This window comes from Bubalus bubalis, chromosome 1, assembly GCF_019923935.1.
Source record: "Bubalus bubalis isolate 160015118507 breed Murrah chromosome 1, NDDB_SH_1, whole genome shotgun sequence".
Taxonomy (NCBI): Eukaryota; Metazoa; Chordata; class Mammalia; order Artiodactyla; family Bovidae; genus Bubalus; species Bubalus bubalis.
In genome coordinates this window covers 24,796,570-24,822,332 of record NC_059157.1, presented here as the reverse complement: position 1 = coordinate 24,822,332, position 25,763 = coordinate 24,796,570, and the positions used below count along the sequence as shown (strand labels likewise).

The window sequence follows — 25,763 nt, the reverse complement described above, 5'->3', positions numbered from 1 at the left end:
AAATCTTGAAATCAAAATGGAATCGCAGATTAATAGCCTGGAGACAAGGATTGAGAAGATGCAAGAAAGGTTTAACAAGGACCTAGAAGAAATAAAAAAGAGTCAATATATAATGAATAATGCAATAAATGAAATCAAAAACACTCTGGAGGCAACAAATAGTAGAATAACAGAGGCAGAAGATAGGATTAGTGAATTAGAAGATAGAATGGTAGAAATAAATGAATCAGAGAGGAAAAAAGAAAAACGAATTAAAAGAAATGAGGACAATCTCAGAGACCTCCAGGACAATATTAAACGCTACAACATTCGAATCATAGGGGTCCCAGAAGAAGAAGACAAAAAGAAAGACCATGAGAAAATACTTGAGGAGATAATAATTGAAAACTTCCCTAAAATGGGGAAGGAAATAATCACTCAAGTCCAAGAAACTCAGAGAGTCCCAAAGAGGATAAACCCAAGGCGAAACACCCCAAGACACATATTAATCAAATTAACAAAGATCAAACACAAAGAACAAATATTAAAACCAGCAAGGGAAAAACAACAAATAACACACAAGGGAATTCCCATAAGGATAACAGCTGATCTTTCAATAGAAACTCTTCAAGCCAGGAGGGAATGCCAAGACATACTTAAAGTGATGAAAAAAAATAACCTACAGCCCAGATTATTGTACCCAGCAAGGATCTCATTCAAGTATGAAGGAGAAATCAAAAGCTTTTCAGAGAAGCAAAAGCTGAGAGAATTCTGCACCACCAAACCAGCTCTCCAACAAATACTAAAGGATATTCTCTAGACAGGAAACACAAAAACGGTGTATAAATTCGAACCCAAAACAATAAAGTAAATGGCAACGGGATCATACTTATCAGTAATTACCTTAAACATAAATGGGTTGAATGCCCCAACCAAAAGACAAAGACTGGCTGAATGGATACAAAAACAAGACCCCTACATATGTTGTCTACAAGAGACCCACCTCAAAACAGGGGACACATACAGACTGAAAGTGAAGGGCTGGAAAAAGATTTTCCATGCAAATAGGGACCAAAAGAAAGCAGGAGTAGCAATACTCATATCAGATAAAATAGACTTTAAAACAAAGGCTGTGAAAAGAGACAAAGATGGTCACTACATAATGATCAAAGGATCAATCCAAGAAGAAGATATAACAATTATAAATATATATGCACCCAACACAGGAGCACCGCAATATGTAAGGCAAATGCTAACAAGTATGAAAGGAGAAATTAACAGTAACACAATAACAGTGGGAGACTTTAATACCCCACTCACACCTATGGATAGATCAACTAAACAGAAAAGTAACAAGGAAACACAAACTTTAAACGATACACTAGACCAGTTAGACCTAATTGATATCTATAGGACATTTCATCCCAAAACAATGAATTTCACCTTTTTCTCAAGTGCACATGGAACCTTCTCCAGGATAGATCACATCCTAGGCCATAAATCTAGCCTTGGTAAATTCAAAAAAATAGAAATCATTCCAAGCATCTTTTCTGACCACAATGCAGTAAGATTAGATCTCAATTACAGGAGAAAAACTATTAAAAATTCCAACATATGGAGGCTGAACAACATGCTGCTGAATAACCAACAAATCACAGAAGAAATCAAAAAAGAAATCAAAATTTGCATAGAAATGAATGAAAATGAAAACACAACAACCCAAAACCTGTGGCACACTGTAAAAGCAGTCTTCAGGGGAAAGTTCATAGCAATACAGGCATACCTCAAGAAACAAGAAAAAAGTCAAATAAATAACCTAACTCTACACCTAAAGCAACTAGAAAATGAAGAAATGAAGAACCCCAGAGTTAGTAGAAGGAAAGAAATCTTAAAAATTAGGGCAGAAATAAATGCAAAAGAAACAAAAGAGACCATAGCAAAAATCAACAAAGCCAAAAGCTGGTTCTTTGAAAGAATAAATAAAATTGACAAACCATTAGCCAGACTCATCAAGAAACAAAGGGAGAAAAATCAAATCAATAAAATTCAAAGTGAAAATGGAGAGATCACAACAGACAACACAGAAATACAAAAGATCATAAGAGACTACTATCAACAATTATATGCCAAGAAAATGGACAACGTGGAAGAAATGGACAAAGTCTTAGAAAAGTACAACTTTCAAAAACTCGACCAGGAAGAAATAGAAAATCTTAACAGACCCATCACAAGCACGGAAATTGAAACTGTAATCAAAAATCTTCCAGCAAACAAAAGCCCAGGTCCAGACGGCTTCACAGCTGAATTCTACCAAAAATTTAGAGAAGAGCTAACACCTAACCTACTCAAACTCTTCCAGAAAATTGCAGAGGAAGGTAAACTTCCAAACTCATTCTATGAGGCCACCATCACCCTAATACCAAAACCTGACAAAGATCCCACAAAAAAAGAAAACTACAGGCCAATATCACTGATGAACATAGATGCAAAAATCCTTAACAAAATTCTAGCAATCAGAATCCAACAGCACATTAAAAAGATCATACACCATGACCAAGTGGGCTTTATCCCAGGGATGCAAGGATTCTTCAATATCCACAAATCAATCAATGTAATACACCACATTAACAAATTGAAAAATAAAAACCATATGATTATCTCAATAGATGCAGAGAAAGCCTTTGACAAAATTCAACATCCATTTATGATCAAAACTCTCCAGAAAGCAGGAATAGAAGGAACATACCTCAACATAATAAAAGCTATATATGACAAACCCACAGCAAACATTATCCTCAATGGTGAAAAATTGAAAGCATTTCCTCTAAAGTCAGGAACAAGACAAGGGTGCCCACTTTCACCCTTACTATTCAACATAGTTTTGGAAGTTTTGGCCACAGCAATCAGAGCAGAAAAAGAAATAAAAGGAATCCAAATTGGAAAAGAAGAAGTAAAACTCTCACTGTTTGCAGATGACATGATCCTCTACATAGAAAACCTGAAAGACTCCACCAGAAAATTACTAGACCTAATAAATGATTATAGTAAAGTTGCAGGATATAAAATCAACATACAGAAATCCCTTGCATTCCTATACACTAATAATGAGAAAACAGAAAGAGAAATTAAGGAAACAATTCCATTCACCATTGCAACGGAAAGAATCAAATACTTAGGAATATATCTACCTAAAGAAACTAAAGACCTATATATAGAAAACTATAAAACACTGGTGAAAGAAATCAAAGAGGACACTAACAGATGGAGAAATATACCATGTTCATGGATTGGAAGAATCAATATAGTGAAAATGAGTATACTACCCAAAGCAATTTATAGATTCAATGCAATCCCTATCAAGCTACCAATGGTATTCTTCACAGAGCGAGAACAAATAATTTCACAATTTGTATGGAAATACAAAAAACCTCGAATAGCCAAAGCTATCTTAAGAAAGAAGAATGGAACTGGAGGAATCAACCTACCTGACTTCAGGCTCTACTACAAAGCCAGTCATCAAGACAGTATGGTACTGGCACAAGGACAGAAATATAGATCAATGGAACAAAATAGAAAGCCCAGAGATTAATCCATGCACATATGGACACCTTATCTTTGACAAAGGAGGCAAGAATATACAATGGATTAAAGACAATCTCTTTAACAAGTGGTGCTGGGAACTCTGGTCAACCACTTGTAAAAGAATGAAACTAGACCACTTTCTAACACCATACACAAAAATAAACTCAAAATGGATTAAAGATCTAAAGGTAAGACCAGAAACTATAAAACTCCTAGAGGAGAACATAGGCAAAACACTCTCCGACATACATCACAGCAGGATCCTCTATGACCCACCTCCCAGAATATTGGAAATAAAAGCAAAAATAAACAAATGGGACCTAATTAAACTTAAAAGCTTCTGCACATCAAAGGAAACTATTAGCAAGGTGAAAAGACAGCCTTCAAAATGGGAGAAAATAATAGCAAATGAAGCAACTGACAAACAACTAATCTCAAAAATATACAAGCAACTCCTACAGCTCAATTCCAGAAAAATAAATGACCCAGTCAAAAAATGGGCCAAAGAACTAAACAGACATTTCTCCAAAGAAGACATACAGATGGCTAACAAACACATGAAAAGATGGTCAACATCACTCATTATCAGAGAAATGCAAATCAAAACCACTATGAGGTACCATTTCACACCAGTCAGAATGGCTGCGATCCAAAAGTCTACAAGTAATAAATGCTGGAGAGGGTGTGGAGAAAAGGGAACCCTCTTACACTGTTGGTGGGAATGCAAACTAGTACAGCCACTATGGAGAACAGTGTGGAGATTCCTTAAAAAACTGGAAATAGACCTGCCTTATGATCCAGCAATCCCACTGCTGGGCATACACACTGAGGAAACCAGAAGGGAAAGAGACATGTGTACCCCAATGTTTATCGCAGCACTGTTTATAATAGCCAGGACATGGAAGCAACCTAGATGTCCATCAGCAGATGAATGGATAAGAAAGCGGTGGTACATATACACAATGGAGTATTACTCAGCCATTAAAAAGAATACATTTGAATCAGTTCTAATGAGGTGGATGAAAGTGGAGCCTATTATACAGAGTGAAGTAAGCCAGAAAGAAAAACACCAATACAGTATACTAACGCATATATATGGAATTTAGAAAGATGGTAACAATAACCCTGTATACGAGACAGCAAAAGAGACACTGATGTATAGAACAGTCTTTTGGACTCTGTGTGAGAGGGAGAGGGTGGGATGATTTGGGAGAATGGCATTGAAATATGTATAATATCATATATGAAATGAGTTGCCAGTCCAGGTTCGATGCACGATACTGGATGCTTGGGGCTGGTGCACTGGGACGACCCGGAGGGATGGAATGGGGAGGGAGGAGGGAGGAGGGTTCAGGATGGGGAACACATGTATACCTGTGGCAGATTCATTTCGATATATGGCAAAACCAATACAATTATGTAAAGTTTAAAAATAAAATAAAATTAAAAAAAAAAGAAAGAAAGTGTGAAGAATTTTGATTATCTGTACTAATCAGGCTGATGAGTAATATGTACAAAATATATAGTTAGTCTGAAAATGAAGTTTGAAGCCATGTGTGTGTGTGTATGCACGCGTGCATGTGTGTGCTTAGTCACTCAGTTGTGTCTGACTCTTTGTGACCCATGGACTGTAGCTTGCCAGGCTCCCCTGTCCATGGGATTTACCAGGCAGGGGTACTTGAGTGGGTTGCTGTTTCCTTCTCCAGGGGATCTTCCCAACCGAGGGATCGAGCCTGGGTCACCTGCATTGCAGGGAGATTCTTTACTGTCTGAGCTACCAGGGAAGCCCATATATATGTAACTGAATTACTGTGCTGTACATCTGAACATAACATGACATTGTAAATCAACTATACTTTGTTAAAAAAAAAACAAAAATATACTAATATGAATGAGATAAAATATAATAATCATAAATATATTCAAGCATCTAAAAAAACTGCATTTGTGTTTATGAATAGGAGGAAAGACTCAGTAAATCAGGAAAATTTTATGATGACAGACACTGGCTTTGATTATAGAGAGTGGGCTTCTTCCATGCATCAGAAGTAAATTTCCACAAGGACTTTGAGAATTTTAGAGAAACAATTTTCCTATTCTTACAACTTAAGAGAATTTGAAAATTAAAAGTGTCTCTGTCACTTCAGTTGTCAGCTGTCACACAGACCTAGTCAAATACTGATGACCAGAGCTAACTTAACTGGCTATTCCCAAGAAAATTAGACATTTTAAAGCTTAATCATTTCCCTAAAATATGAAAGGAAAGAATCGTGGGAGTGGATATGTGAATAAGAGAGAAGGGGGCCACTTTGGGAGAGTGAGTATTTTGCGTGCAGTTTTTGAAATTTTGCCTGGAGTGTAATATTTGAGAGCTTAAATTTTACCTTTCCTATATTTGGATTTTTATGTGAGTGATAAATTATAATGTTGGTTGGTTTACCTTTTTTTTTCTCTACTTGCAATCAATATTTGTTTAAATCTTGGTTTTCTTTGCTGTATTTGTAATTGCTTTCTCACTTCTCAACAATTTATTTATAGCGCCAAAACAAAGAGGTTGGTAATTCAAGGCCAAATTCTCCTAATTCTGATCCAAATTTGCAAAAATGAAGCAAAGGCAACATTTATTTGTCAGCTTCCTGGCAGAATGCTTATGTTGGGAAATCATTTGTGTTGTTTTTAGAAAAGGAAGGCTAAAAGCCTTATTTTTCATTCCTACATAAAATAAATTCTGGACTAAATGACAATCTTTAACACCAAGTCCAATGTGTAGAATTTGTTTTTCTGAAATGACTTCAAAATTCTGTGCTATTGTTGCTTTATTAAAAATCACTCATCTTATTCAATATTGGAAGCCTTCTCTAGGTTTTCCATGCCCTCCTTCAGCTAAATATGTTAGTTCTGAAAATAAGTTAGGATCAGTGTGACTTCATTTAAATTTGGCCATGCTGCACAGCCTATGGGATCTTCCTTGACCAGGGATCAAACCTGTGTCCCCGCAGTGAAAGTGTGGAGTCTTCACCACTGGACCTCCAGGGATGTCCAGTGTGACTTAAAAGACAGATCAAGGACCTTGTCGCTGTCTGCTGAATAAGTGTTCCTTTTTTTCCTCCTCTTTCCCTCAACCCCCCACCAAAGTGTCCTACGTTGCATTTTTTTCCCCACCCAACAATGATTCCCTGTTTCTACCTGTTAATCTGATATTGATTCAAATTTGGAAAACAAGAGCTAAACATGTATTAATAGTTGGAATTACCCTACTACCAGTTTAAAAGTGGTTCAACATGCTGAACTAGTATTTCAACTTCCTTGAGAACTTGACCTTTAAAGTGAAGAAATTAGGATGCCTGTTCAGTTAGTCCTTCTATAATGTAATGACTCTCCAGGAGCATTAAGTTCTGACACTTTATAATAATAAGCTTCTCTATACCCTGTATCGGAGAAGACAATGGCACCCTACTCCAGTACTCTTGCCTGGAAAATCCCATGGACGGAAGAGCCTGGTAGGCTGCAGTCCATGGGGTTGCTAAGAGTCGGGCATGACTCAGCGACTTCACTTTCACTTTTCACTTTCATGCATTGGAGAAGGAAATGGCAACCCACTCCAGTGTTCTTACCTGGAGAATCCCAGGGACAGAGGAGCCTGATGGACTGCCGTCTGTGGGATCGCACAGAGTCATACATGACTGAAGCGACTTAGCAGCAGCAGCACCATACTCTGTATAATTTACTTAGTTCCTTTGGTGCTAATAGAATCTGACTCCAGTATGATGCACAGTATGGCTTCCTAAACAAACACAGGTCCAAGGCATGGACATAGCTGCTGTGCTGCTTCCTCCAGTGGGGTTTTTTTTCCCCCACTCTACTTACTTATTCTAACATTCCAAATGGTGAAGTAATGTTGTTGCAGTGCATCATTTATATGGCTTAAATTCAAGAACACACACAGGAGGTACAAGTGTGAATTCATGTTAGTTCTAGAGAATAGCCAAATTTGAAAATGAGTGTTAGTTCAAGAGGCTGTATGTTTTATTTTCTTTAACTTCAAAGTGTTGTTTTTGTCTTCTGACTCAATACTGGTAGAACTTCAGCTTTTCTTCAGTTAGCCAAGAAAGATTTCTTGGTTCTTGGGATTCATCCTTTGCCAGGCATAGTGTGTTCTATGACACAAAGATACACTGAGAGCTTTTCAAACATGAAACTCTCTTGTTTCAAGTTACTTTGGATAGCATAGATTATACTTCTCTAAATGGTTATATCGGAGAAGGCAATGGCACCCCACTCCAGTACTTTTGCCTGGAAAATCCCATGGATGGAGGAGCCTGGTGGGCTGCAGTCCATGGGGTCGCTAGAGTCGGACACGACTGAGCGACTTCACTTCCACTTTTCACTTTCATGCATTGGAGAAGGAAATGGCACCCCACTCCAGTGTTCTTGCCTGGAGAAGCCCAGAGACGGGGAAGCCTGGTGGGCTGCCGTCTCTGGGGTCACACAGAATCGGACACGACTGAAGCGACTTAGCAGCAGCAGCAGCAAGTGGTTATATATCAACATCATAATAAATAGAAGAATTCCAACATAACAGCAAACATGTTATTAAATAAAATAATAGCATATGCAAAATAGCCACTACCTCATAGAAGCCTTTTTAAAATGGAAAGTCAGTCAGCCATCTTTGTTTTCTAGGCTAGTTAGGAATTATAGAATAAAATATGGGGAGGAAACTGTGAAGATACCTTTTTTTCTTTATAAAGATTCAAAAAGTAAAGCATTTCCTATTGCCTGCTATGAGATTTTATAAGTATTCTCCATAGGCTTTAGGAGTTGTTTTCTTATTTCTTGTTTAAATATTAGTCATAGAATATTAATTCTATAACTATAGTTTTACTCCACAAATACTATAATTATAAAATGTTGATAACCTGATTACCACTAATTATAATATTCTGATAGAAAACTAATTATGAAACTGATGCTGTAATCTGAGCAAATGTATTTGGCAGTAGTTGCCACATATTTAATTTTCTACTTAAATAGCTGTACTTGTAATAATGTTATTCCAGAATTTAAAGAAGAAGATTATATGTGTCTTTTTCTTTGCTTCTTTCTTTTCTATCAAGTTAGTATTTTCGTGGCTAAATGTACTCAAAGCACTTTTTTCAGACTCATACAATTTGCTTTCAGGTTGAATCAATTTCAAAACCCAGATAAGTGGCTGAAGTAGAAAGTTTTATCTTTGTTAGCAATAAATCAACAAATCCAATTAGGAAAATGTGTATCTCCAAAACTTTGACAAGACTATATAGTCAGCTTTCATTTTTATAGGATCAGCAACTTAAGGCAGGTACACATAAAATAAGCTCAAATATATTATTCAAGAAATGGGCCATAAAATTCCATTGATTAACCAGCAGAAAAGATTTGTCAAGGGGATAAATTGTTCTATGGCCCCTGCAGGTTTAATCTAAACCTGAATCTTGGTTTGCAGTGCTCATGACTGCTTACCCTGAGGCCTGAAAGGGTAAGTTCTCCTAGGACCAGAGGTGAAGAAAATCTTTCATACAAGGTTGACTGCACCCACCACTGTCTTTTCTCTTAGAATAATGCATAATTTGCTAGCTAATGACAATTTTAGGTAGTTAGAATAGGAAAAAGGAGTCCAAAATGGCAGTGGCTAAAAGACAAAGAAGGGAAAAGCTTGCAGAAATAGAACAAAGGAAGGTCCAAGGACTGGAGTGAGACTCTCAGGTAAAACAGCCTTCCTGGCTAGCTCAATTTACACAGGGCAGGCTCAGGAGTAGGAGAAAAAAAACATATAAAAAGAGGAGCCAAAATTGAGCCCGAGGAGGGCTTCTTTTCTCTTCACATCTTTTGGGTTGGCCCACCCTCATGCCTCGGTGTACTTTCCTCTGCTTCTAAATAAAACTGAGCTGTGACACAGAGCTGTAACACTGATGTGTCCAAGGAAATTACACAGGGCTGTAACACTGATGCATCCATCGCTTCAATTTTTTGTTGCAACGAGACAGAACTGAGGAAATTATATACTCCCCTAACATCTATGGTGCCATGATTTGGATTTAACCTGACTGAAACAACCTCAGCTCAGCCCCCGCAAGGCAGAGGCCAAGCACAGTAGAAGCCCAACTTGGCAAAAGCGCCCACGGTGGAAGCTGAACATGAAGAGAACCCAGTGCAGGGGAAGTGACAAGAAGCCCAGCCTGCTGGAAACTGGGACAGCAAAAACAAACTCGGCAAAGCTCACATGGCTCAGTCTCAGATTCCAGAAGACCTGCAGTTGGGGTAGGAAGTCCTCACCCCTATAGTTAGAAGGACATATGGCTAACAAAATCTTAATTCTTTTACAATCGCTCACTTCTTATTTCCTTGAACCCCTGTGAATAGGCAAGCAGCAGTAGGTGCAATTGAGGGACTCTGGCAGGGGCTACTCCTCAGTGTGTCCCAAAGGCTCCACCATCTGCTGTGCCCTCGTAGCTGTTGCCCAGTTGGGTGGAGATTCTTCTGCTCTTAATCTTCTTTGTGCCAAAGATCAGGCCAATGAAATACCTGAGTACAGGTCAGGTATTTAGCAGATTTTCCAGCAGGTTATGAAGGGGATTCCTTGGCACGTTTTTCCCACTGCTTTTTCCTCCTGTCCTTCAGCAACTCTCTTCTGGAACTTGAGCCTGGCCAAAACCTGTGGTGCCTGGCTTCAGGACCTAATGAAGCTCAGGCTCTTGATGTCTCATTGAAAAAACTTCAGTGAGAGACAGAAAGACAGGTAAGAGGTGGATCTGTTCAGATTCAGAGAGAAGCACACTCCACAGAGTGTGGGCCATCACACAGGGTGAGTGTGGTGGCCATGGAATGTGGTGTGGTTAGTTCCCCCGCACCCAGCTGGATGATTTCATATGCTAATGAGTGGGAGGATCAACCTAACAGTTAAGGAACCACCCACTCCTCAGTCTTTTGACAGTGACTTAGAACAGATCTGGTGCCTCTGGGTGTGTCATTTAGCTTGCAGATTGAGGATCAAGGTTTAATTGAATTTGACTTGTCATTTTAGACCAATTTGATTTAATCGGTTTAAATATACCCTTAGGCTATGTCATTCTTTCACAAGTTGTGCCCTGCCCACTTCCATCCTGTGTCTTGCTCTTTTCCTGAGCCCTGTTGGGACCCACAGTGTTGCCTTTACAGTCTTCTTGAGGGGCAACCAGAAAATTTCCCCCTTGGGAGGGAAATACTGTATAATATTCAATCCCTCTAGATATTCAGGCCTTCATCTTCCGTGTTTCCTATGACATTGCAACAACAGTATCTCTCAGTGAACCTGCTAGGGTGGGTGACAGGCGCACAGTGCCTGCTAGAAGTCCATCTGTTGGTGGCATCCCTTCAAGGGCAATTGGGCTTCCAGGGATATGTTTGCCACTTTGGGAGTTAGCCCTTCAGGCTAACATTTGAGCCCAAACCTTTACCACCCTTTTCCTAAAGTTAGAAATACACACCTGGATCAAATCTCTACTCTACTTTTTTGGAACACCTGGTTTGTTGCCTCTTATCAATTTCTTCTTAAGTGAAGTGAAGTGAAGTGAAGTCGCTCAGTCGTGTCCGACTCTTTGTGACCCCGTGGACTGTAGCCCGCCAGGTGGTCTTCCATCTCTGGGGTCTCACAGAGTCGGACACGACTGAAGCAACTTAGCAGCAGCAGCAGCAACACCCCTAACAGGACCAGATAACCCACTCCTTTGTCATTATTTCTGTTATTACCTAAAGTGGGTTTATGACAATGAAATGTTTACCACTGGAAACACCCTAAACTGCTCTTACGAGGGACTAGGGGAAGAAATCAGTGATTTACATTCCCTCAGAGCAAGTAAGAGGATAAGGCTTATGGCTGTTTCACCAGGTTCCCAGTCTCAGGGCACAGGCTTGGACTGCTGTACATCGTGATATCTCTTCCCATCCATGGTAGACAAACCAACAATGGCTGGAGACCTGGGGGATGCCCAACTCCAGTCCAGGGGTCCCAGGAGGTAGACATGCCTCAACCTGCCCAGAGACCCAATTCTTGGGAGGCCAACCTTCCTTGACCTGCCCGGGGATTTGATCTCCAGCAGGCTGTCACTCTTCAGCCTGTCTGGGGATCTGCACCCGGACCCAGGGACACATGGCTCTCAGGTTGCAGCAGTACTGGATAGGATAAGCTTCAGAAGGACACACCCCTAAGGAAGTCCACCCATGGAAATAGAAGGAAGCCTATTAGTTGTGGTGCTGTGCCCAGTCTCAGCAATAACTCAGGAGCACAACAAGAACCCCATTGCCTTTCTGGAAAGGCTAAAAGAGGCCCTCCAAATGTTTGCCAATCTGGACTTAGACTCTTACGAGGGACAGGTAATTTTAAAGGACAAATTCCTGTCCCAGTGTGCATCAGACATCAGGATAAAGTTACTACAGTTACAACAGCAGGACCCTGTTGCTCTATAGATGAGATGGTCCAGACAGCCACCAATACTTTTTATAACAGAACAGGAGAGGGCGGCCAAGGCCCAGGAAATGGAGAAAAGGAAAGTGATAAGGCATGCCCAGATACTGGCCGCCCTCCAGGGAAGCCCTATGGCAAACCCCGAGTCCTTAAAGGACAAGGCATGAGACAAATGCCTAATCTGTAGACAGGCGGGGCATTGGGCCAAAGAGTGTGCAAACTATGACAAGTCTCCTAAAAGGGCTTGCTACAAATGCCGTCTATTGGGATATTAAGCGGCTCTCTGCCCTTGGGACTCAAGAGTCTCAAAGTCAAGCGTCAAGCCTTCCCTCAGGATGGTTCAATAGGACTGAAGTGGCCCACTCCAGCCAGCCCACTTGTCACAGATACCCATCATGGGGCTGGAGTCAAGGGTGCAACTGGATGTGGCAGGTAGGTCCGAGAATTTCTTGGTTGACACAGGGGTTACCTACTCTGACCTGACCTCCTTAATCTGGAGACTTCTCCTCCTAAACCTGTAATATTTTAGGTGCTACACGAAAAACAATTACAAAAATAATCACCTGAGCACTTTGTTGCTGAGATGGACAAATATTTCCCACCAGTTTCTGGGGGTCCCTGAGTGTCCTATTCCCTTATTGGGAAGAGATCTTTCCCTGCCTTCGAAATCGTGCTGCTATTGCATTCCTGATAGAAGATGCTTTAAAACTCTCTTTTGGGGGCAAGTTAACTATTTTTCGCAGTCACCAAGTGAAACAACTTCTGGATGGAAGAGGCTATTTATGGATGTCTAATCAAATAATCCTCATATATCAAGTAGTGCTGATGGAAAATCCAGGCCTGGCTATACCCCCTTGTGAGGTTCTTAACCCAGCCACTCTCCTGCCTACTCCTGAGGGCTCTCTCCCCTTTCACTCTTGCCTAGGAACTTTGGACCACTGGACAAAACCCCAAGAGGGATTGTCAGAAGACCCTCTGACCAATCCTGAGGAAATCTGGTACATCGATGGAAGCAGCTTTGTCTTGGATGGAAAAAGAAGAGCCATATATGCGGTAGTCTCCAATTTTGAGACCATAGAGGCTAAACCTTTGTCACCTGGTACTTCAGCTCAATTAGCTGAGTTCATAGCCCTGACTCAAGCTTTAGAGCTGGGAAAAGGAAAAAGAGTAGCCATTTACACTGATCCCAAGTATGTCTTTCTGGTGCTATATGCACATGCTGCTGTTTGGAAAGAAAGGGGCACTTGACCATCCAAGGGTCCCCAATCAAATATGGTGATCAAATCCTTAGGCTCTTGGAGGCAGTCCATCTGCCTGCTGAGATTTCAGTCTTCCACTGTAAAGGACACCAAAAAAGGAGAACAGAAGTGGCACAAGGGAACGTAGCCATTGATCAGGCAGCTAAGAGAGCAGCATCACAGAACAATGACCTAATAGGGGTTGCCACCTTAGTTCCACAGACCAATTTGCCAGAAACTCCTTCATATACTAAAGGTGAGACCCTTAAAGCTAAGAATGAGGATTTTAAAGGAAGGACTCCTTTTTCTGTCTGGGAACCTCCAGTGGAAATTGGTTAATTCTTTACATGCCACTGATCATTTAGGGGAGAAGGCCCTCCAAAGATTACTAGTAAGGTCCTTCAGAGGAGCAGGTCTCCAAACAACTATAAGGCAAATGGTCTCCTCTTCTCCCACTTGCCAGTTAAATAACCCCCAAGGAACTTGAAGACCCCAGCTTTTTAAGTTCATCCAATGGTGTGGGATCTACCCAAGAGAGGACTGGCAGAAGGATTTCACCCAGATGTCAGCTTTTCAAGGGTATAAATACCTACTAGTCATGATAGATACATTCACAGGATGGATTGAAGGCTTTCCCACCAGGACTGAGAAGGCTGAGGAGGTGGTTAAAAACAAACAAACAAACAAAAAAAAACACACTACTGCATGAAATCATTCTGAGATTTGGTCTGCCCAGATCATTACAAAGTGACAATGGGACATCGTTTACTTCTAAGGTCACCCAAGGGGTCTCTAAAGCATTGGGCATTCTTAGTATCTCCACTGGGGACTGAGACTGGAGGCCTCAGTCTTCAGGAAAAGTAGAAAGTCAATCAATTCTTAAAATCAGCAATAAAAAGACAATGTAGGAGACCTCCCTGGGATGGAAGGAGGCTTTACCAATAGTTCTCCTCTGCACCTGCATTGCCCCTAAGGAACAGGTGGATCTTAGTCCTTATGAGATGCTATATAGGAGACCTTTTGTGTATGTTAATGATTTCTTCCTAGATCCAGAGGCTCAAACCCTCTGGTCTTATACTATGGCCATTGGGCAATTCCCAAAAGATACATGCTTGTGGGGTGTCAACCAGGACCCAAAAGATTCTAAAGATCTACCACTATAACTTTCTACCCCCACCACAGTCAAGGTATCAGGACATGACTCCTGGATTTACTACTTACTAGTCAAGCTGTGGAAGAAAACAAAAGAGGACACTCAATACACCTGTGAGCCCCTGGGAGATCAGGACTAGAAATGAGTGTCATTCTAATGAACACCCTCAAAATCAAGTTTCTGGGGATAAGATTTCTCAGAATGGCTCTAAAGAGCCAGCATAGCTTGGCAGGGGTTGTACTCCAAAATAGACAGGAGATAGATCTCCTGATTCCTGAACAAGGAGAGACTTGAGCCATCTTGAATGAGACGTGTTGTTTCTGGGTATCTTAACCTTAAGACATGTATCTGGGTATCTTTCCCAGATACCTTAAGACGTTTCTGGGTATCTTAACCTTAAGACATGTATCTTAACCTCCAGCTAAGATAAAGAAGGTCTTACAGTCCTAAAGAAAAACATTCTAGATCCTACCGGACCTCAAAGAATGAGCTAGAGAGTTCTTGGGGGTGGCTACAATCTCACTTTGGGGGATCCTTCTCCTGGTGATGGGGAATTTGGAGTTGGCTAATGCCTTTACTAATTCTTGTTATCACCATATTGATGCTGCTTACGATTGCACCATGTATAATCAAGTGTCTAACCCATTTTGTCTCTGCCCAGGTCAACAGGCTATACAACATGCAGTGCCAGTTCAACAAGGATATATAAAACTACAGCCGACCACGGAAAATATCATTCATGCTTAGGTGGATACCGCTATAAGGACTCTGAGGCTTGAGACTAGCAAGAGGGGGAGGCCCAATGCCCCTTGCCATCCCAGCTCAGCAGGAAATAGCTGGAGGGACCTCAACACCCATATTTCCAAAGAATTGGGCCTCCCATATCCTGAGGAGGGACTCTTAGATAGAATAGGAAAAAGGAGTCCAAAATGGTGGTGGCTAAAAGACAAAGAAGGGAAAAGCCCATGAAAATAGAATAAAGGAAGATCTAAGGACTGGAGTGAGAACCTCAGATAAATAGCCTCCTGGCTAGCCCAATTTACATAGAGCAGGCTCAGGGGGAGGAGAAAAAAACATATAAAAGAGGAGCCAGATTGAGCGTTGGGAGGGCTTCTCTTCTCTTCGCATCTTTTGGGTCAGCCCACCCTCACACCTCGAGGATGTATTTCCCTTTGCTTTCTAAATAAAGCTGAGCTGTAACTCAGAGCTTTAACACTGGTTCATCCGAGGAAATTACACGGGGCTGTAACACTGGTCCATCCATCGCTTCAAATTTTTGTTGCGACAAGACAGAACCAAGGAAATTACACACTCCCCCAACAACATCATCAGAGTAAAGATTGGTTTTACTAACAGGATGTTTTTCTCTGAATTCTCTTGAGGTAATATATAATTTTATAAATCATAGTGACATAATATTGGAAAATGTCTTTTAAAAATTTCATAATTGCATTTTTATAATATTTGCTTCAGAACAGATATTTCAGTCCTGGGAATGTTAAGTTACAGTCTAGATTTAAAAAAAGAGAGAGAGAGAGAAAGAAACTTCTTAATATAAATTACAAGGTCAAAAAAAACGTTGATTAAATTTAAGTTCTAATAATGTTTTATAAATAATTGGTTAGCATGCTAAGAGGGACTATGTAAAGAACATTAAGAATCTTTGACCCTTTCAAAGCATTATGCTAAATACATATTATAATTTTTAATGTGTGGTTACTCTGCAGTACTTAACCTCTGTGAATATTGATCATTTCATAGCAGGAAAAGTTTTTAATCTTTATAGCTTAAATGTTGCTGAACATGAATTAAGAGCCGGTAGCAGTGGGTGAGACTGAGCGGGGCTGATAACGTATCTTTCTCCCTTTCCTCTGGAATTATTGCCATCAGTTTACTAGTCCAGGTAAAGGAGAGCCTTTTGAGAACTGCCTCTAAAGAAATGATTTGATGGTGATGGGTCCAGTTTCATACACATGCATGTTACTTAAGCCAATGACTGATGGGTGGCGGCAGGTCCCTCTATTCAATTATATCTGCCCCACTGTCCATTTGAGTTCCCCAGTGGGCACTTCTTTAGAGATGAAAATGTAATTGTTACCTGAATATATGATAATGATGTTGGTAAATGGAAACAGATCCAAAATACAAGTAATCCATTTCATGAGGGTCTAAGAAATTTATGAGTAATAATTAAAGGAAATGTGGTATTTAGAGTTGTGCAAAATAAAAGAATTAGGAAAGAGGAAGCTGGTATTTCTCTCCTAGTTTAGGAAAGAGAGATATATGCAAGAGAGAATATAGCACATTCATGCTAGGTGGCTTCAAAGGCAGAAATAGGAACAATGGCTAGAAATCACAGGGATTTGGCAAAACTAATACAATTATGTAAAGTTTAAAAAATAAAATAAAATTAAAATAAATAAATAAAAAAAAATAAATAAAAAGATTGTACAATTTCAGTGGTCCAAAATGAAATGAACTGCTGCAGGAGATGAAGGTATCTCTGGAGATAATGATTGGTTTATAAACCATATGCTGGGGATAGTGGAAAAAAGAAAATTAATATATAAATTGTTGCATGTGCTGTACCCTGTTTTCAGTGCTTAACATATTTTCAATGCATTTAATCCTGATGACAATCTAGAAAGGTAAGTTCTGCATCATTCCATTTGACAGATGAAGCAAAGAGAAGTTTAAATAACATATCCAAGGACCCACACATGATAAGTATGGAGCTGTGTTTTGAATTTATGCAATTTGGCTTCAATATCTATTCTTTTTACCACTGTGCTGTTTTGACTCTTAAGAGCTACCTGTTTATACTACTGATATTACTAGTATACAAATATTTATCAGTTATTTAGTGTGATGGAATTATGAAGAGGATTATATGAATGGAAGTGATAAGAAAATCAGAAAAAGTCAAGAGTGTTGAATGTTGCTACAAATACCCCACAGAATGACACTGTAAAATGATTTAGAAGACTTCCCAAATAAAATTACCCAGTATATTTCAGGCTGATCATTCCTTCTAGATTAAAGTGGAGAATAAAAATTCAGTTTTTCTCAGTTGGCAGACTGTGGAATAAAATCTTCCCAACAAAGAAAGCTTCAAAAGTACCTATTTTTACCACGTTTCTTACTGCTAGGTAGTTTTCTGCAAAGTTGAGTATAATTTTAGGTCCCCTATAATCTGACCCTAGTCTAATGTTCAAACATTTTGGTGAGTTGATTTTTCTCACTTTTCTTTTCCATATTCACCATCTATACATTACCTCAATATAGCTTCTGTTCCTTAGCTTAGGTTATCTTTTATTAACTTCAGAATAACCTAACAGAAGCAGAAGATATCAAGAAGAGGTGGCAAGAATACACAGAAGAACTGTACAAAAAAGATCTTCACGACCCAGATAATCACAATGGTGTGATCACTGACCTAGAGCCAGACATCCTGGAATGTGAAGTCAAGTGGGCCTTAGAAAGCATCACTACGAACAAAGCTAGTGGAGGTGATGGAATTCCAGTTGAGCTATTCCAAATCCTGAAAGATGATGCTGTGAAAGTGCTGCACTCAATATGCCAGCAAATTTAGAAAAGTCAGCAGTGGCCACAGGACTGGAAAAGGTCAGTTTTCATTCCAATCCCAAAGAAAGGCAATGCCAAAGAATGCTCAAACTACCACACAATTGCACTCATCTCACACGCTAGTAAAGTAATGCTCAAAATTCTCCAAGCCAGGCTTCAGCAATATGTGAACCGTGAACTTCCTGATGTTCAAGCTGGTTTTAGAAAAGGCAGAGGAACCAGAGATCAAATTGCCAACATCCGCTGGATCATGGAAAAAGCAAGAGAGTTCCAGAAAAACATCTATTTCTGCTTTATTGACTATGCCAAAGCCTTTGACTGTGTAGATCACAATAAACTGTGGAAAACCTGAAAGAGATGGGAATACCAGACCACCTGACCTGCCTCTTGAGAAGTCTGTATGCAGGTCAGGAAGCAAAAGTTAGAACTGGACATGGAACAACAGACTGGTTCCCAATAGGAAAAGAAGTACATCAAGGCTGTATATTAGCACACTGCTTATTTAACTTATATGCAGAGTACATCATGAGAAACACTGGACTGGAAAAAACACAAGCTGGAATCAAGATTGTCGGGAGAAATATCAATAACCTCAGATATGCAGATGACACCACTCTTATGGCAGAACGTGAAGAGGAACTCAAAAGCCTCTTGATGAACGTGAAAGAGGAGAGTGAAAATGTTGGCTTAAAGCTCAACATTCAGAAAACAAAGATCATGGCATCCGGTCCCACCACTTCATGGGAAATAGATGGGGAAACAGTGGAAACAGTGTCAGACTTTATTTTTCTGGGCTCCAAAATCACTGCAGATGGTGACTGCAGCCATGAAATTAAAAGATGCTTACTCCTTGGAAGGAAAGTTATGACCAACCTAGATAGCATATTCAAAAGCAGAGACATTACTTTGCCAACAAAGGTCTGTCTAGTCAAGGCTATGGTTTTTCCTGTGGTCATGTATGGATATGAGAGTTGGACTGTGAAGAAAGCTGAGCTCCGAAGAATTGATGCTTTTGAACTGTGGTGTTGGAGAAGACTCTTGAGAGTCCCTTGGACTGCAAGGAGATCCAACCAGTCCATTCTGAAGGAGATCAGCCCTGGGATTTCTTTGGAAGGAATGATGCTAAAGCTGAAACTCCAGTACTTTGGCCACCTCCTGCGAAGAGCTGACTCATTGGAAAAGACTCTGATGCTGGGAGGGATTGGGGGCAGGAGGAGAAGGGGGTGACAGAGGATGAGATGGCTGGATGGCATCAATGACTCAATGGACGTGAGTCTGAGTGAACTCCGGGAGTTGGTGATGGACAGGGAGGCCTGGCGTGCTGCAATTCATGGGGTCGCGAAGAGCCGGACTCGACTGAGCGACTGAACTGAACTGAACTGAGCTCACCTAAAAGTACATGTTAGGTTTAATCTCCTTTTGAAAGCTTTCCAGCCCACACCAATCTGTTTTTTGTTATATATTATGGGGTAAATGTAGTTGGTAGGTTTAGCATAGCTTAATTCTCTAATTAGTTCTCTCCATGAGGAATGTAAACCATTGATTATGTATGTATACTTTAGCAGCTGTAGTTCAGTATTAGTATTTTTGATATTTTGGATAACTGGAGGATTTACTTCTTTTAACTTTCTCTAGTTGCCTGATACAGTCATTTCTACAGAAGTAACAGTGAGCAGTTTTTATCTTGTAACAAATTTCTATTAGATCTCTAAAAAACTTGTTAAAAATACATTCTCTGATGTTCCAGTTACTGGTCTACTGGCTCTCAGCTTCATTCCAGCCCTCCATTGTTCTCCTTTGTATGGTAGCTGCAAGTGAACAAAGTCATCTTCTCTTACTCCCTTGCTCACAAGTAGTTCCACAAAGATTTGGCCAATGGAACGCACTAGCAGGAGACTGCAAGAGGAAAGAAGAAAGAAACATTCTTTCATTTCCATTTCTGTGGTGTCTGGTGGCAGCCGTGGCAGCACAGGAAGGTGCCTCTGAGCTGTAGAAGTGACTTTTAAGTGACAAGGTCCTGAGTGTGTCAGTAGGGGTTTCAGCACTGTCAGTAGAAACCAGTAGTCCCTCAGTTCCTTTGCTATAGTCAAAGAAACTACAGCCTTGACATGTCTGTCAGCTGAAGGGCTGGATCCTGAGTTCAGCCCGGGGTTAGAAAGAGAGCTCTGGCATCCCCTTCTCACACTCCTCCAATATTGTCCCCTTTTTAGTTTTGCTTCTTTTACCCTTACGACAGCAGAGTACATCATACAAAATGCCAGGCTAGATGAAGCCCAAGCCTGAATCAGGATTGCCCAGAGAAATATCAATAACCTCAGATATGCAGATGACGCCATCTTTATGGCAGAAAGCAAAGAGGAACTATAGAGCCTCTTGAAAGTGAAAGAGGAGAGTGAAAAAGCTGGCTTAAAATTCAGCATTCACAAAACTAAGATCCTGGCATCTGGTCCTATCACTTCATGACAAATAGATGGGGAAACAGTGACAGACTTTATTTTGTTGGGCTTCAAAATCACTGCAGATGGTGACTACAGCCATGAATTAAAAGATGTTTCCTCCTTGGAATAAAAGCTATGAGAAACCTAGACAGCATATTAAAAAGCAGAGGGATTACTTTGCTGAGAAAGGTCTGTATAGTCAAAGCTATGCTTTTTCCAGTAGTCATGTATGGATGTGAGAGTTGGGCCATAAAGAAGGTTTAGTGCCAAAGAATTGATGCTTTTGAACTGTGGTGTTGCAGAAGACTCTTGAGAGTCCCTTGAAATGCAAGGAGATCAAATGAGTCAATCCTAGAGGAAATTGATCCTCAATATTCATTGGAAAGACTGATGCTGAAGCTGAAGCTGCAATACATTGGCTACCTGATACATAGAACCAACTCATTAGAAAAGACCCTGATGCTGGGAAAGATTGAAGGCAGGAGGAAAGAGGGACAGAAGACGAGAGGGTTGGATGGCACACCGACTCGATGGACATGAATTTGAGCAAGCTCTGGGAAATGGTGATGGACAGGGAGGCCTGGAGTGCTACAGTCCATGGGGTCACAAAGAGTCAGACACAACTGAGTGACTGAGCAACAACAACCCTTATGACATTTTTGTTAGCAAACCTTCCATTAAACCTCTCTCAGCTTGAAATGTCTGGAGTAGTTCCTGCTTTCTTGACTAGACGCTGACTGTTACATGGAGACCAATTCTATCTCTGGGGCTGGGATCATTCCTACAATATCCTCTCAAGAATCTGGTTTCTGCCAGATTTTCTCATTGAGATTGGGCACACTAAAGACAATGCATGCTGTCTCTGAATAGCCTTCATTAAAAAACAGGAAGTTCTCTAGTGTATCGACCTATCTCTGTCTCATTATATTTTCTTCTCACTCCTGTTTCATGGGCTTCAGGATACCCAACAAATACTAGTCATTATACCTGTCTGAATTCTGTGCCTATTAGAGTTAGATCAAAAGTATAGAGAGGTGGACATACAATTAAGTGCTAGAATAATGACAAACTCTGTGTAGAATGCAGGTTTAGGTCTTTGACCATAGAAACGTGCTAATATTTGACCCATGATGTGGAATGCACACAGTTTATTTGTTGTTCATTTTACAAATACGTTTGAGCCCACCCCATAACACAGGCAAATTTCTGAGTATGGAGGCTGAGACTAGTGAACCAAACAGACTAGTTCCTTAAAATGGCAAAGAGGAAAGGTTGAGGGAGCACATGTGATTCTTTGTCCTAAACACACCAATTAGAGAATTCAGTGCTTTCTTTCCAGGGTGGGGTGAACAGAGACCATGGAGATAAGCCAAGAGCCAGCCAGAGTCAGGTGGGAGTCTCTTTTTGGAAATAAGGAGTGGATAGATTGAGGCTCCCTTTGGCTTAAACTAGGCATCAGTTCAGTTCAGTTCAGTCGCTCAGACGTGTCCAACTCTTTGTGACCCCATGGACTGCAGCACACTAGGCCTCCCTGTCCATCACCAACTCCTAGAGTTTACTCAGCCTCATGTCCATTGAGTTAGTGATGCCATCCAACCATCTCATCCTCTGTCATCCCCTTCTCCTCCTGCCTTCAATCTTTCCCAGCATCAGGGTCTTGTCTAGTGAGTCAGCTCTTCACATCAGGTGGCCAAAGTATTGGAGTTTCTGCTTCAGCATCATTCCTTCCAATGAATATTCAGGACTAATTTCCTTTAGGATGGACTGGTTGGATCTTCTTGCAGTTCAAAGGATTCTCAAAAGCATCAATTCTTCGGCACTCAGCTTTCTTTATATTCCAACTTTCACATCCATACGTGACTACTGGAAAAACCATAGCTTTGACTAGACGGACCTTTGTTGGCAAAGTAATGTCTCTGCCTTTTAATAAGCTGTGTAGGTTGGTCATAACTTTTCTTCCAAGGAGTAAGCGTCTTTTAATTTCATGGCTTCTGTCACCATCTGCATCCAAAACTAGGTACAGTCAGTATTAAAATGGGAACATCATGGGAGAGATAACAGATTGACCTTATCTTTCATGTAGACGTCAGGATGATATTTTCTGTGAAGAGCTCTTGTAAATAGGTATCAGAGAAGGCCCTAGAAACACTGAAAGTAGTGATAGTCAAAATATTTAATATGCGGTTTGTCATGGACACTGACTGGTTTGAGTGGACACTGGCTATAAACTGTCCTATGGCCACACCAAATTATGCTGGTGAACCTTGTCACTGGTCACTGAAGAACTAAGAAAATATCAAGATAGAGACAAGGATCTGGAGTCACTAAATATAAAGTCACTCACTTTTGTTTACTGACACCTGGCCTCAACATAATTCTGATGCTAATTTTGGCAAATTGCATAATCAAGAATTACTTTTACTCTGAAATTAAGAAGATTGCATTCAACTTGTAAATTATTTGGCAACATATTCACTTTCCCATACATTCTAGAAATAACTTTTTATCTGATAATTTTTAAATGTTTGTTTAGCTCCTTAACTGCCTGGATTTTCAAACAGGTATCTAGCTGTGCAAGGAATCTTCACTGTATATGCTTATTCTTACTTTAAGTTATTTCTAATTTTTCAGGTAATTTGCTGTCTGTTTTTGTTATTCTTTTATGTTGTATTTATGAAATATTTTAGAAGTACTTGGTACATTTTCAGTGATCTCACTTGATCTGTCATTATTATCAATAGTGAGTCTTTTAAGGCATTTTTAACTGAGGATCAAGCCATTAAAATAAATGTATACAGTCAACTTTTAATTGCATAGTGCAAAATGTTGTGGCTATATGAAATCTTTTTCAAAAATGATTTTTATAATCATTTATAATTTTTATATTTTCAAATGCTATCAAAAATATGATTTGCTTTCATAATCAGAAACATTTTGTATCAGTTAAGACCTTTGTACACATAATCTTGATATACTAGATTATCTTTTTTTAGTTCAGTTCAGTCTCTCAGTCGTGTCCAACTCCTTGTGACCACATATCTTTTTTTAGGTATGTCATATTTTCATCAAAACATAATTGGAGAGTTTTACAGTAAGCATACTTTTATTTGGTTGAATTGTTTTAAAGAAATAGCACAACTGTCTTCCTTATTATTGTTAAAATATGCATTTGCTTTAACTAAAAACTTAAGATTTATTATAAGTCAGTAACAAAAGCACAGTTTCCTTCTAAGCCTGTTACTAACTAGATCTTGCTAAGGTGTATTGATCTAATTTAGTTTTACTGCACTTTCCAGCCCAGGAATTTCAATGAAGATAAATAAAAAGGCAATTGCTAGATTTTTAATTAGAAAAATATGTAATAATGACATTATTTTCTTGGTATATACACAATGTATACACATATTTCAGTTTTATAACCAAAGTCACAGAGCTTTGCATTTCACAGTTCATTTGCTATGTATTAATTCAAATTTCAGTATCTAATGATTTATTCATTTAGAGTTTTATACCATGATAACAGAAAATAAATATTAATGTTTGCAACCTATATTTAAAAATACCAGGAATGGTGATCTTTTATATTAAAATATCTAATTTGCTAAATTTCAAAAACTAGAGATACAATATACAACATGGAACAAACCTCGTTTTTCATAAACATTCATAAAATACCCCAAATTATTACCTGACATTTAGCTGACTTAATTTAGAAAGGTGAAGCTTAAGTTCAGCTGTGCTTAGACACCTCATTCATACTTCCAAGATGACACAGTTTACAAAGATAACATTGGCACATAGCCCACCCAGAGGTTAACTGCCCACTGTGATTTGAGTGGATAAGTTTATGCCACATATCATTGTCATAAGATTTAAATGATTGACTCATTTGTAGTACAAATTAAGTTTGTACTGTTTTGTACGCTGGACAATGTGGTTTACGTTTTGGGTTTTCCTTAGTGTGGGACCTCTTCAATCCTGCCATGTGTTCTGTCATCATGTTCTTCTTTCCTTAAGTGAGGAAAGAGAAAGGGGGTGGGTATGAATGGTTTTGGAGATTCCTGGGGCTTATGTGGGTACGTGTTCAAAGCCTGTGATTTAGTTTCTCCCCAGAGTTTGTGGAACCCCAGTAGAAAATGATTATGTAGGAATTCTAGTCCTAGTTAAGGAGCCAATACCCTTAGGGGTATGGGCTTTGACATCACTTTTGGATTGAATGCCTCCTTTTAGCAAGTACAATCTATGCACATTTAGGTAGGCTAATTAATGTTTCTCTGCTTCAATTTCCTGGATTTTATTTCAGTGATACTCACCTTGGATTTCTAGTCTGCAGAACTGTAAGACAATAAGTTTGTGCTGCTTTAAGGCCTTAGGTTTGTGGTGATTTGTTACAATGTCCACAGAAATAAATATAATATTTTCATGATCAAAATGACTTGTTTTGTGTAAGTGATAACACCTACAGTCCTTTGAGAACTCATCTGCTAAATCAGATGTAGCCAAGCTATGTCCTGATACAGCAGAGAAGCACTTTAGGAGCTGTACTGGTGATCTATTATTTCTTGCTTTATTTCTGCCTCATGGATATTTGTATCCTTGAAATCAGTAGTAAAGTGTGATATTGTCTAAAATCTTTTTCCTGTGAGTCTGACTTAGCAGACTGTTTCCTTGAATATTCTTATTGCCTTTTTTTTCTAAATGAAACTATCTGATATATTATATATATTGAACTTTTCAGTTCAATAGATTTTTTAAGATGATATCATATCTTCATATAGATTAGATTAGTATGTAAATACATGGTGAAATAATGACTGTATTAAAGAACTTACAATCTACTTGAATCATCTCAGTTATAATTGAATAGATATCAGAACATCATTTGAAGGATCATTTTCCCTCTGCACAAGATGAGAGTCAAAAGTATGTGTGTTGGCCTCAAGAAAATCCGACGAAAATTTTTGTATCTGTGCAGCAATGTTGAGAGATCTTGAGTACTATTACTGAAAAAAAGAAAATCAGTTCTGGATAGTGATCTGAACAGAAAAGAAAATGCTAATATAAATTTCTTTGTTCTTTGTGAATCTAAGGGAGTTTTATACTTGGTATACTCCATCTCCAAGAGCTGTTTGTTGAGAGTAATTGAATCATCATAGAAGCCAGATAGAGAAAGAATTAAGTCTGATCCATCATGCTCTGCTTCAATCCCCTCTATTGATGTAGCACGTATAACACCAACTCAATAAGGTGAAAAGTCCAAACCTGTCAAGTCAAGAATAAACTTGATCTGGATCTGAATAAACAGA

General features: G+C 39.4%; 2 long non-coding RNA genes across 3 annotated transcripts in view; both read left to right on the top strand.

Moving 5' to 3' along the window:
* Positions 1 to 13,029, top strand: part of LOC123332207 — a 118,507-nt gene extending 105,478 nt beyond the window's left edge. The window contains exons 3-4 of one of the 2 annotated variants that reach the window (XR_006548994.2): positions 10,222 to 10,339; positions 12,969 to 13,019. This is a non-coding gene — a long non-coding RNA (uncharacterized LOC123332207). Of the gene's footprint in view, positions 1 to 10,221; positions 10,340 to 12,968 lie in introns of both variants that reach the window. The other variant, XR_006548995.2, reaches the window with a different exon arrangement.
* Positions 13,030 to 13,035: 6 nt separating this feature from the next.
* LOC123332208 lies at positions 13,036 to 15,640 on the top strand. Its single transcript, XR_006548997.2, has 2 exons — positions 13,036 to 13,096; positions 15,096 to 15,640. It is a non-coding gene; the product is annotated as an uncharacterized LOC123332208 (long non-coding RNA).
* Positions 15,641 to 25,763: the final 10,123 nt, after the last annotated feature.